Source organism: Pongo abelii, chromosome 3, assembly GCF_028885655.2.
Source record: "Pongo abelii isolate AG06213 chromosome 3, NHGRI_mPonAbe1-v2.0_pri, whole genome shotgun sequence".
NCBI classification, from domain to species: Eukaryota; Metazoa; Chordata; class Mammalia; order Primates; family Hominidae; genus Pongo; species Pongo abelii.
In genome coordinates this window covers 165,333,484-165,344,179 of record NC_071988.2, presented here as the reverse complement: position 1 = coordinate 165,344,179, position 10,696 = coordinate 165,333,484, and the positions used below count along the sequence as shown (strand labels likewise).

Here is a 10,696-nt window from a genome sequence, read left to right as displayed (position 1 = left end):
CGTAAGATTTGCAGAGCAAACAAAACAGTGAGATCTCCCCAGTAAGAGTAAGTCAGGGTGTCAGAGTGAGCTGCTGAGCAAGATGTTACTAGCATTTCTGAAATATATTTCTTAAAAGGAAGGACAAGATGAATAAATCAGCATGCTGTTTTAATAGTAATCTAAAATATGATTTCTTTTTACCTATCAGACTGAAAGATGCAAAGGACACTGGCTATACCCTAAAATGCATCCACAGTTACTTTCTGGCATGTCTGAAGGTTGCGTATTGCAAAAGAAGTCCCTCCAAAAAAAACTCCTTCCCAAAAACTTGAATTTTTAACTCCCTGCTTAACCATTCCGACAGAAACAGTGATGCCATTCCATTAGGTTGGCTCAGTCAGTAGCAGCACTTTATGTTAGCCTGATAGCAAAAATATGTCTCACTGGGGAAAGGACGAGGTAGAAATTGAAAAATGTAAGTTTTGAAACTGGAAATAAGCACTCATACTTTATTTTTTATTAGAATTGATATTTCTCCTACAATAATCTGACTTCAATTACCTTGGGCAATGCATTTGATTTCTCCTAGTCAATAAAAGTAAATTGTATAGAAGTTCACCTTAAATTTTCCTTTTGGCTTATTACCAGTAACTTTTACCACTGTACTTAAAAAAATATTTTCAGTAAGACCAAAATTGCTGCAGAAGTCACATGAAAAACAAAACTTTGGCACATGAAAAAAATTCTTATTAACAACAAGCATCAGGATTCTGAGAAAAATCAACCCACGAGACAACTTTTTTTAGCATGATGGCAAGAATTTGGGAAAAGGGAACTTACAGGAAAAAGAGTTTGTTTTGCCAATTATTCATTCACCTTTTTTTCCTTCTATTTTTGTAGTGTCCAAGTAGGATTCCTTACCCCAAACCTAATTTTATTTTCCATTTTGTCCTTTAAAGATCTCAATCTTCTGATTATGAAATCTAACAGTTAACCACTGAAAAGGCAATAATTCCATGAATGCAGGTTTTTTAACCTTTAGTTCAAAAAACAAAACTTAGAATGGAAACAAAGTATTTTTTATCTCAAATAATAAAAGCGAATTTAAAATAGAAAAATAATGTAAGAAACAAAATCAGAATCAGGAGAATGTAAACTGAAAAATTTCCCAGTTCTTGAATTCTGGTTTTTTTAAATTGATGTGATATATATAGGATTATTCTCCCCCTCATTATTTCAGAGTAGGACACAGAGTGGTGAATCTATTTATACAAAAGAAACTTCTGTCTTCAAGCCAGGATTCATATAAAGTTGGATCATTTGCACAAGCCATATAGTTTTATGCAACATTCAACAAAGAGCCATTTCCTCTTCTACTCTCTAAAATCATTATAAACCAAAGGCACTAAAAAATCAAGCAGGCTGCAACTTGCCCAACCTACAGAAATGAGAATCCCTTTTTGGGTATTTTGAACTAAGAGTGACTCATGGAAAAAAGCAGGTTGCTGTCAAATTGAGATCTTCAAAGTTAGGGTTCCCCAGCGTTCCTTTGAACCAAGGAACCCTGAAATTGGAGCAAATGCACAGTATAACACGATAGGGAAAAATCATCACCATAACTTTACGGGTTAATAAACACCCTTTGCCACTGGCAATCCCTGAAAATCTGAGAGAGACCCAGTAGGGAAGAAGAGGTACTCTAGGAAAGACTTCGAATCCACCATTAGATTCCAATCTTTGGCTGGTCTGATTATAAATGAATATGAAAAGGACATACTCAACAAGGACTGGGGCACACAGCCTTACAGAGAGCTTAGAGCACTCACACAGGGGATAAGGCACAACTTTTCATAATGTTAAACACTGAAGAGCAGTGGATGTTTTGGGAAACCCAATAATCCTACAACTGGACACAGTATCATGCAGCCACTAGAAATGGTCATCACAAAGCACTTGGAAATGTTCTCTCATTATACACCGAGGGAGGAGGAGAACAGGACTTGTCTAGCCTTTACTGTTTTCATATTGGGTAAAGACAGATAAAAATGCTTCCATGGGTTTTTTGTTGATTTGTTCCGCCTATGTACAAAACTCATTAATGGAAATAGTTAATAATCTACTTCTAGTATCAAACATTTTCAGTATCAGATCCGGCATGCTATGTCTCATCTGGATGAGGGGGTCATCATCTGACCAGACTTTACTATAGTTTCACATTTATTTCCTGTTACTCAGAGAAAACGGAAATGGCCCCAAAAGAGGCCAACCCTGGGGCACCTGACAGCTGGGGTTCTTTACGACATCACTCCTTAAGTACTGTTTAACTTCTCATACCATTTAAAATGTTATCACACATTTACTTAGCTCTGCAGTTTATAACCAACCTACCAAACGGGACAAGCCAGTCTGGATTATACAATATGTAAATAAGCCAGGGAGCTAAGGAGCAAGCTGACAGTAGGACTAGTTGGAACGGGGATACAAGTTAAACCTTACTACACCTGAAGGCAGCCTCTTCATTCACTTTCTCTTCATAGTGCTTTATAACTAAAACATGGAGAATACAAACACCAATTCAAAAAATTCTACGTATCCCCACAAATACCAATTAGTAAGTCACCAAAATTAATTAAAGGAAACATACAAGTCAATATTTAAATTTCATTTAGCTTTTTTAATCTGATGAACCTACTGAATACTCATATTTGGGCCTGAAAATATTAATGCATTCTAAAGAGATTATCAGTAATGTGTATACTCTTCCCATACACACATGCTGTCAGCTTAAATGTGGGCCCAGTGGCAGACCTGAAGTTTCACTAATGTTGTTTTAGGACTTGAATAAATTGTTTTAGTTTCATGTATGTACTTGTTTGAAAAACAGATTTTATATTCACCACCTTCAGAGATGTTGAACGCATATCACGAAACTGGTAACGCTGCATGAGTATTCCTATTGTGTCAAATACAACAAATTGACACAAGAGAGAAGCTCTACAAATGAAATATTCAACATTTTATAATAAAAAAGAAAAATACCAAAACGACATTCAAAGGTATTCATCAACTCACATTGCTTCATGAAGATTACAATCGCCTATAAATTTGTCTTTTAAACAGGCTGTTACAATTCAACTGGAAAAAAAGCTATGAAACTTAAAATTGTGTCTATACAATTAATTATGAGTAGATGGTGATCATGTAAGAATCACTGACAAAATTACAAGCAAATCATGTAAGTGCAACAAAAGAGAGCTGAAATTTAATAACTTCAATCTACAAACTGTAAAGCATACACACACGTACACACAATCAACGTATAAAATATATACTCATTAAAATGTCTGTTGAAAATTTAGGGCTTGGTTTAACGTACTGGAGTTCTTTCCTAGGTTCTTAGTTTTTAAAAGTGTTTTTTTAAAATAGCAATTTATATAACAGACACATTTCTCAGCATAGTTGCATCCTCTTTCCCTTCCACTAAAGGAGAGATTTACAAAACATGTATAAAAAAATAGGAATGCTCAAATTTATTCTTCCCTGTTTCTGATAATTCATATATATATATATGACTTAAAACTAAGTCTTAAGAACCACCTTTGAAGAGATAAAGGAAACGAAAAAGCCCTCAGGGTAGAAGGAATCATTTCCTGGAAATGCTACTAAATACACACTTAAGGAGGGGTGAGAGTTGGCATCATGAGACTGTACCTTTCCATTCCAAAGGGTAAGTACAAGACAGGTTGCAAACTGGCCCAAACTATGGAAACTACCACACTGTGGTGAGCACCCACAGCTTCCGCAGATTCTAGATTCAAATGCCACCTCATCACACTGTCATCCCTACCCACCCTTCACCACAACAGGTAAACAGGAAAAAAATAATCAAGGTGAATGATTTTCAGAGTTCCCTGGTGATTTTGATACTCCCCTCACCTGTCCCCCAGAATGAAAACTAGAGAGCTAAGTATATGCTGCCTCATGTTCTCACCCTTAAAACCCTGTATATTAAAATATCTGATGACCCCTGGTTCCAATGGACTCCTCCCTTGCCCAGTTTTTAGAGTCCAAAGTTGTGGTTTCAGCCAGACAGGTGTCGAAGTCAAAAAAGTATTTCTGAACAGATACAGATGTCAGGCCACAAAACTGAAGGCTTGTAAAAACAATGTCTATACTATATAGAGTTGAACCAGGCTGGCATCTTTATGATCTGGGCATCCACTAGGTAGGAGTTTACAGGTACCCTAGTTTATCCTATCTGTTCTGTTCCAACCACTGGCATTCACACATTAACTTTGCAGAAGAGGTTCTCCAGCTAGACTCACAGAAAGAGCTTCAGGACTAAATTCTGCAAAGACAAAAAAACAGGCTAAGTAGAAACTCGAACCCACCCAGGATAGATTACCTAAAGGTATTTCAGAGACATGTCCTATGGTACCTCTTTTAAAGATATATAAAAAGGTGGCAGAAAGTCCAAAATTTCTGCAGAATTAAAAAACAAAAAAAAAGGTTGTTCTTTTGAGAGGGTATGGAAAGTATCCTAAATAGCATCCTCCAAAATCTTTCCCCTCAAGAAGAAAAAGTAAAAAGTTTACAAGCTCAAATCTCTACATTCCTCTCAGAAACTCCCATTTTGTTTGGCAGGCCTTCAGACGGCCTAGCTTAGCTGGCAAATATTCAAATACAGTTATTCAAAATATGTTAATGAGGCTAACGTGGTGTTTGCATCACATAACCCAACCCTCCCTTTCTTTGTGTGAACTGAACCTGTGCAGGTTAAAACAGGCGTGCCAAACACTTGCTAACTGAGATTACTGACTGTTGGCTGAGCAACTGCCAATTTAAAATAAGCAGTTAGGGAGAAGGACTTTGCTCAAATGCATACTGTATTTAAAAATGGATACAGAGTTTCATTTTGATATTCAAGTGACTCCCACTCCCATATTCCTCTATGGGTATGAAAGCAAGCATTAACCACTTACATTCTTTAAGCACCAAGTTCAAAGTATCCTAAAGATTCCAACGTACTTTAGAAGTACTTTTTTAAAAATAATTTTCCAGTGAAATGTTTTTCATTTCACAAACAAAGAAATGGAAATAGCATTTACACATTGCATAGACAGGGATAACTGGAATCAAAAGTAGAACTCAGTTATTTTATCTGAGTTAATATACCTATTCAACAACATCTTCAGCACAAAATCAAGTATTTCTTTTGTGGGTAAAATAAAATCACAAAGCAACTAACTGCTCGTCTTTGGTTTGCACAAATTCTCAATATTTGAATATTTCCCCCACAAAATCAGACTATCTTAACATTTTCATTCATCTTTCTCCCAGCCTCCCCCCGGCCCCGACCCAAAAAAAGGCATTGGCTTGTTTCTTCATCCACACAGACATTCCATACATAGCCTGAATTTCAGAACTTAGGCCATGCAGCTTCAAGTTCAGCAGAACAGAAAGCACTGGTTCCAAAGAAAATCTCAACACCTCGCACTCCCAAAATTAGTCTCCAAATCACCAGCCCTTATGTAGGAAAGCAGGATCCAGTATCATAAATTTAAAAAATTAAAGGAGGATTGGAAGAAAGGTATAAATGAGATTACACACTTACCCATGGTGACTCATTCTCATATGCTCAAGATTAAACAGAGCACTGAATCTAGGATGCGGAAAGAATTTTTTCCTCAGGGGAAGAAAGGGGTGTAGGATTTCCAAATGTGCACTACAGTAGGATCAGCTGTGTGGATCAGGTGAGCAAATCCCACATAATTAACTTCCTACTACTGTGAAGGAGCAAACACAGGTGAGGCGCACGCCTTCCTGAAAGGTGTTTGCATAAAGACCCTTCTGTTGTTTCCAATGCTACTGAGATTGAACGGAGAAGCAGGAGAGATTGGGCTGGCACAACAATCTGAATACTTAACCTACTGTGCCGTAAACTTAAAAATGATTAAGATGGTCAAGTTTATGTTATGTGTTGTTGTTGTTGTTTTGTTTTAACCACAATTGAAAATAAAAATTAAAAAGGCAGCAATTGGGATGAACTGCTCCATGAGACAGCTAAAAGGCTACAGAAATGTGCAAGGGTTTGAATGCTGGAAATCACAGCAACCCACTAAAGATGGAGGTGGATATAGAAATGGTAATGAGAACAGCTCTGGCCTGGGTATCAGGAAGCTGTGTTCTAGTCTTATCTCTGCATGCCGAAACCAGCTGGCCTTGGACTCAGGGTATTTCCTAGGCCTAAATTAAGAATAGAAAGAGTAAAAAATGTTTTTCTTCTTTTCTTCTTTCATTAAGAAAAATTAGCCTTTATCCTCTTTGAGTCATTTTCTTCTCCTTGAGGTATTTCAATAAAAATCTCGAAGAAAATCTATTCTGCTTTGGAAGTACATGGTTTAGAAAAACAAGAGATCCTGTTCGAAAACAAACAGATGTTTTCAATGCTAGAACTCAGTTAAAGGATGAAAAATATTTCAATATCTATGTTTCAGTTTCACTTAGTAAAAGCATGGGCTTCTCAACATATAACTAATTCTCCAACTTGCGGCAAAGCACATCTGCTAAAAAATTTATTGTGCATAAAAGCTACTATAAAAGAGTATCTTTGAGTTATTTAAGAATCACTGGCATAAGTAGGTAGATATTAAAGATTTGGAAATCTCTGAGTATTAAAAATTATAACTTAAAACAAAGAAATAATGAATAACAAGGTACTATACATTTTAAGTGAATCTATGCACATTTTCTATTCAAATATAAGTAAACAAAAATATTACAAGGTCAAATATGTATATTATAGTTTAATGATAAATCTTCTACACTAAGTTTTTTTTAAACGAAACACTTCCTTTTAGTAACTTAGGCAAAGGGCAATAAATCTGCTTACCTAATATTTTGTAACTCTTTTTCTCTATACGTTAAACTCAAAGTGGAAAACTGTAAGTTAAAATACTCCCACTGAAAATTTATAAATGATTTCTTAATGTTGCATTTGGATAGCTATTTAATGTTATGCTTCTCTCTAAGAGCATTTACACTTGTTTTCAGAAAATATAAATATTCATTGGAAACACCCATTACTATGTTAAACAGTATATGAGTTAGAATAAATTACAAGGAAGAAAAAAAAATCTGAAAAAAAGTTAGGAATACTAAGAGGCTCATAAAAAGGAGATACACCAAGATAAACCAAGTGTATGATTTTAAAAACAAACGAAAGCAAGAAAATAAGGTCACCTGAAATGAAGAGAGCAAGTCCTGAGCCCAGTCTTCAAAGTGCAGGGTAGAAGTCACAGGAGTCCTAGCCTTCCTTGATTGCCAGAGTAAATGGAAGAAGCTGGTTTTGGGTCTCCAACAGCATACAGCAACAACCCTTCTATTCACTTCAGAGCAAAGTGATCTACTAACTAAACTTACTCGGACTCTCAGTGCAATGAGAGGGTGTGGTAGACACTTCATACAATAACAATAATGATCCTCAACACTTACAAAGCAGATATGAAGATTCTATAAAAACTTATGAGCAGATGGCAGGGAGAGAACATGAAAGACAGTAAAAAGGATTAGCAAGATAGTTAATATACTATAGTGGTGAAAAGTTCTAAAGTACAACCTGGGTTTCTAGAGTATGTATGTGGAAAAGTGAATACTTTAATACAGAGATAATTAGAACAAAGAAATAATGATTTAACAAATGCTGGTGATACTCATCATTTTATAAGTAACTTCCAAAATTCTCTCTTTTTTTTTTGGTCAGGATCTCTCTCCAAGGTTACTGAATCAAACTATAAAGTTCCCCTATGGAAATAATATGTCAAAAAAAAATAAGGATAGCTGTCTAGAAGCAGAGTGCATTCAGTAGGTAGCTGGAAATCAAGTACTTTATTCCTCTGCTAGGATTAAGTAACCATTCCCACCTGGTCCACTTCTTGACCGATTTTCTAAAGTGGAGTCAGTCTGTCTCTATTGCTCTTTCTCTAATGTGGACTTGAAAATCAAAGTTTAGGTTAAAAGAGACAGATTAGAAAATATACATTTAACACACACATACACAAACACAAAGATGGAAAGCAAGAGAGCTTCTTCAGTCAAGTAGACCCACTTTTGGTGTTCTTTTACAAATCAACCACATCTCAACTAACCAAAAATTAGGGCAAATCAGACATGTATTATAAAAACAATGGGAAAGAATATTAGAAATGAGAACTATTCCAGGAAATCTAGACTATACTTTAATAATATGCCTTCAGATCCAATAACCAGAATAACCAGAACTTCTGGTGAACAGCTAATCCTCCTTCATTTCTCCTCTTCATCTTTAAGCCATTCATAAACTCTTGATTCAGGAATGCACATTCTTTTTTAAACAGATACCTACAAAATACTTTCTTTGATTTAATCATGTCTTTTGAGTTTCTCGGCAACAGTTAGGTACTTTCTCATACTCTAACCTTTCTAAAAATTCCTTTTCACTTTTGTCATCCTCTCAATATGTCGTCTTTGGAGGACAGTTTGATCTCATTCACTGCCAGAAAAAACTAAATGCTTATCTTTTTAAGCAGCACAGCATACTCACTCCCTTCATCTCACAGAAGAGAGGTCAAAGTTACTCTCTCAGTTTTGGTTCTTGCTTTCCTATTCCACTCTTTATAAGTATTTACTTCTACTGGATTTTACTTCTTGTCTCTTTTTCCCTCTATGCCCAACTCAGGATTTCTCCAAGAGTAACCTAAGGACCATCTACTTCAGAATCAGCAGGGGTTCAAGTTAGAAACTGCAGTTTTCTGGACCTCTACCCAGACTTAATAAAAATATTAGATGGAGGGTAGAGCCCAAGAATCTTCACTTTAGAAGTTACCCAGTGATTGTTATGCATACTGAAGTTTAAGGACCAATGACTGCTCTAGACCCTTGTTTTTTTCCCAACCAAATGACACAAGGACTCTGCCAAGCTATAAGTATCTTAAGATCACCTGAAAAGAGAGAACTCCTTAACAGTTCTCTCTTTGCATTCCTTGTTTGCCTTCCTTCTAAAATACACATGGAAGAGGAAAGAAAGCTTGGAGAGTGGGCTGAATATGAGACATCAGCATAAATGCAGACTTGTCAGCCCTGCTCTGTGGCTGCTGCCAATTACAGTAGCCAGACCTGCAAGAGGACTTGATTACATGTAATTTATAAAAAGTAAACAAGCTGGGTGGCTTGTGAACAATGACTGGTGATATTGCAGCCAAGAGGTAATAAAATGCATGAATAAATGACTCAGCATCCCCCTACCAGACAACAATTGGCTGTACTCTAAGCTAGGAGAGCAAAGTAAAAATGAGTATTTTGGTAATGATTTAAATGACAACAGATCCTTGGAGACAGAATTTGCCTATCACCTAAACCCTCTAGTGATCAAAGGCTCAGCCATCTCAATGACTGTTTTTCTCAAACATTACTTTAGTCAGAAAAATAAATGTTTGCTTCCGGTGCTATGACACAATCCAACTGGAAACACAGGGAAATATACTAAATGAATAACATAAATGTAAGAACCAAGCCTTATAAACCCCTCTATATGAGGATTTCTCAACTTCAGCACACTGATATTCTGAGCCAGATAAATCTGTGCAACACAGAGTGTTTAGTAGCATCCCTGCTTCTACCCACTAGATACCAGAAGCATTCCTCCCTCCAGCTGTAGCAACCAAAATGTCTCCAGAAATTGTCAAATTGTTATGGAAGTGCTGGGACGGGAAGAGTGTGGTCCCTTTAAATGATATGAAGTGGGGAAGGGAAGTGCCTGGTAGAGGAAGGCATGGTCCCTGACTAGGGATCCATCCCCACGAACCTAGGTGAGGACAGGCACTCCAGCCTTGGCACCCAAAGGTCACCTTTCCCAAGACCACTCTGGCCGGCCACGCCCCCATCCTGTGCCTATAAAAACCCCTGAGACCCTAGGAGGCAGACACAAGCGGCTGGACATCCTGACGAACACGTTGGCGGGAGAAGACACAAGCGGCTGGTCGTCAAGAGAGCACACCGCGGAAGAGCACCCGCAGGCAAGCTGACCATCCACTGGCCGAACAACTCGGGGTATGGCCGGAGAAGCTGGAGAAAAGTCAGGCGGCTGAGTGGCCCGACTCCAGGGAAAAACCATCTGCCTTCTGGCTCCCCCATCTGCTGAGAGCTGCTTCTACTCAATAAAACCTTGCACTCATTCTCCAGCCCCACGTGTGATCCAATTCTTCTGGTACACCAAGGCAAGAAACCCTGGGATACAGAAATCATTCTGTCCTTGTGATAAGGAAGGGGGTCTAACTGAACTGGTTAACACAAGCTGCCTATAGACGGCAAACTAAAAGAGCAAGCACCCCGTAACACACGGCCACTGGGGCTTCAGCTGTAAACTTTCACCCCTAGACACTGCGGTGGGGTCAGAGCCCCTCAGCCTGCCGGTCTGTATGCTCCCCTAGAGGTTTGAGCAGTGGGGCCCTGAAGAAGTGAGCACATCCCCATTGCATGCCCTGCGAGGGGGACAAGGGAACCTTTCCTGTTTCAAAATCTCCCGTGGAGGGGACAAAATCACCCACCCACCTCTACTAAAAACTGCTGTACACAGAAACATCATGAAGAAATGTGCGTAGTAGTCAAACAGCTCATAGAACACATTTTTTTACATAAAAATCAATTTTTGCTCCTAAATACATATTTTTAAATATAT

The 10,696-nt window shown here is 37.7% G+C and overlaps 1 protein-coding gene across 3 annotated transcripts in view; it reads right to left on the bottom strand.

Moving 5' to 3' along the window:
* Positions 1-10,696, bottom strand: part of GAB1 (GRB2 associated binding protein 1) — a 131,090-nt gene that overhangs the window by 107,608 nt on the left and 12,786 nt on the right. The gene's annotated exons all lie outside the window — the stretch shown is intronic.